The following is a 3,269-nucleotide window of genomic DNA, read 5'->3' as shown; positions in this document are numbered from 1 at the left end:
TGGAATAAACCAACTCTTTGTACTCTTCAGCCGAAGTAAGGGTATAACTGAAGAGTGGTTGGTTGGAATAAACCAACTCTTGTTGCTCTTCAGCCGAAGTAAGGGTATGACTGAAGAGTGGTTGGCTGGAATAAACCAACTCTTGTTGCTCTTCAGCCGAAGTAAGGGTATGGCTGAAGAGTGGTTGGCTGGAATAAACCAACTCTTTGTACTCTTCAGCTGAAGTAAGGGTATGACTGAAGAGTGGTTGGCTGGAATAAACCAACTCTTGTTGCTCTTCAGCCGAAGTAAGGGTATGGCTGAAGAGTGGTTGGCTGGAATAAACCAACTCTTTGTACTCTTCAGCCGAAGTAAGGGTATGGCTGAAGAGTGGTTGGCTAGAATAAACCAACTCTTGTTACTCTTCAGCCGAAGTAAGGGTATGACTGAAGACTGGTTGGCTGGAATAAACCAACTCTTGTTACTTTTCAGTCGAAGTAAGGGTATGACTGAAGAATGGTTGGCTGGAATAAACCAACTGTTGTTACTCTTCAGCCGAAGTAAAAGTATGGCTGAAGAGTGGTTGGCTGGATTAAACAAATTCTGTGTACTCCTCAGCCGAAGTAAATATGTCGGCTAAGGAGTGGTTGGCTGGTAAGCATAGTTTAACCAGCTAGAACCGAAATAGCAGTTAGAGTAATAGAAGACATTACAAGTGTAAGCATGCGAATCAAAACCAGAATAAAAGTTCAAGCAAAATTTTCATTCATTGAAAAGCCATTACAGAGGGGCATAGACCGGTTACAAAGACAAAAAAGCAACAAAAAAAAGAGAAAAAGTACAAAATCAAGAGAAAAGATCATCGATTTCGGCATCAAAAGCTGCATCAGCATCAGAACGAAGACCGGTTTCAGGAGGAAGCTCGCTCTTGGTTGCAAGGGTGGTTTCGGTTGGAACCACGGTTTCACCTGGTAGTTCAATAGTCAGGTCTTCCACCATGGGCTCCAACCGAACCGACGGGTCCGCACTAACAACCGGAGTATCCTCAGAAGTAGAGTCGTCGTCGGAATCTGAGTCTTCTAGAAACTGCTGTTACAGGGCATTAGCGTACTCCACAAGGGAGCTCGGTATGAAGTAGGCTGGAGGGTTGAAAACCTCGGTCTGTGGATCGTGACCGAGCTTCTCAACAGCCGCCCTCCAGCCGCACTTGAAGAATAGCTCCTTGGCAGCATCGCACTGCTTGACATAAGCATCCTCTGCCTTCTTGTAGCCTTGCTTTTCGGCTCCCTTTGCGCTCTCCTTCAGTTGAGTTATTTCGGTATCTTTTCTCCTTTCAAGCTTCACCAACTCGCGCAGATACTTGTCTTTCATAGCGATGGCGGCTTTCTGCTTCTCTACTTCGGCCGAACTAACCAGTCCGGCAAGTCGGCCGTTCTCAGCTTGTAGCTGGACCATTTGCTTTCTGGCTTCTTCTAGCTCGGCCACCTTCGCTTCGGCTTCCGCCACTGCTTGCCTTGTTGTTTTTCTGAGCTCTAGGACTTTCTTATAAGTAATGTTTTTCTGTAAGGCCTGACAAAACGAAGACTTCCCTTGAGCCGAAGTAAAAGTTGGAAAAATTAGACAGAAAAACAGACAGAGCTACTTACCAAAATCATGGACTTTGATGAAGACCAGATGGACTTCAATTCGGTGTTTAATTGCTTTTAGTGGTGCTCCATATCTTTGGGGAGGCACACACTCTTGGCCAGGTTGAAGGCCAATTGATGATCTTTGTCAGCAACAACCGAATCAGAATCTTGGATATCTCGGTCGTTGAAGGTTAGCTTCGGTGCCCAGATGGTGGTAGTTCAGTTGGTAGGCTCGGGTTGGGGGCTCGGTGGCAGGCTCGGTGGAAGAGCAGCTTCGTCTTCATCAACCAAGTTTTGTTCAGTTTCGGCAGTCCGGGCGCGCTTGGTTCGGCGGGATGAGGATGGTTGTTGTGTAGGAAGGGCCACCACCGCTTCTTGGGTTTGAATTGATGGTGGTACTTCGGCCCTGGTTGTTTCGGTCAGAAGGGCCCTGACTCTACTTTTCTTTACCACCTCTTCTTCAGCGGTTAGTGGGACAAGTCTGATTTCGGGCAAGGTTGGGTCCGATTCTGGTGCGTCTTCAAGAAGGAAATCGGTCACTCTGGCTTTTCGGCGACCGCTATATCTGTAGGTTGGCTCAAAGTTTAGAAGCTTAGCCCAACTCCTTTCTTTAAACCGTAATGGGGCTCGGAGTGTGTTCAGATTTGGGTAACTATACAGGGAAGCAAGATGAGCTGAGTCTGCAAAAAGGATACAACTGTTAGATCGGTTATGACATCTGAAACCAAAGTAAAAGAAAAACATGCATAAAACCGAAGTAACTATACCAGGTTCTCCTTTGTTCCAGTTTATACTTCGGCTTGGGATTTGGGCTTGCTAATCTTCAAAATTTCCCGATACCCAAAAAAAGTCATCGTCATTTACATCCTTATCCGGCGTATCTTTTATTATCTTTTCTCTACGACGGCGTATCCTAAGGTAATAAACCCAGCCATCATCTTTGGAACCTATGGAGTACTGGTGGAAGATTTCAGCTAGACCGAGGTTCAGGCTTGCTTGGCAGTTTAGTTCGGCTATACCCATTATTATCCAGTATGTGTTGGTGGATAGCTGGGTTGGGCATAGTCTGGTTTGCCTAAGAAACTCACAAATTAAAGGCTGGACTGGAAACCTTAGTCCGGTCTCTATTATTGAAAGCAGGGTAAAAGGTACAAAGCCTGCTTCGCCCCATGGTATGATATCCTGCTTGGCTAGGGTAAGGTGTACATCGTCTGGAATGCCATAATCCCTTCGGAATTCGGCCATACCACCAGGGGTCTCTACCAAAAACCTATACTTACCCATTTGTTGTATAATTTATGAATAAGTTATATCGGTGCAAAAGTTGTGCTCAGTAGCTCGGTTGAGCGCACGGAGGAGTGCTTGGGCAACCTAAGTCTGCAAAGTGGAAAACATAGGGGTTAAGCACAGATCATCGGACCGTGCTACAAATAAAAACAAGATAAAGTCCTACTTCGGCTATGTGGGATGCTACAACTTATATCTCGGATTTGGACTTCGGGTTTGGTTGGTTCGGTTGAGCCGCTAGGGGCAGCTTTCTGAGTTCGGTTTAAGAAACTAAGAAAGCTGGCTTGGCCCTAAAGGCTGAGCTCGGTTGAAGGCTAAGATTTCTGTTATACTAATTTCAGACTTAGTTCGGTGCATTTTATCTCGGCTAAAGTC

This window comes from Camellia sinensis, chromosome 5, assembly GCF_055761805.1.
Source record: "Camellia sinensis isolate YWXY chromosome 5, ASM5576180v1, whole genome shotgun sequence".
In the NCBI taxonomy this organism is placed as follows: domain Eukaryota; kingdom Viridiplantae; phylum Streptophyta; class Magnoliopsida; order Ericales; family Theaceae; genus Camellia; species Camellia sinensis.
Note: the sequence above shows the minus strand (reverse complement) of the source record.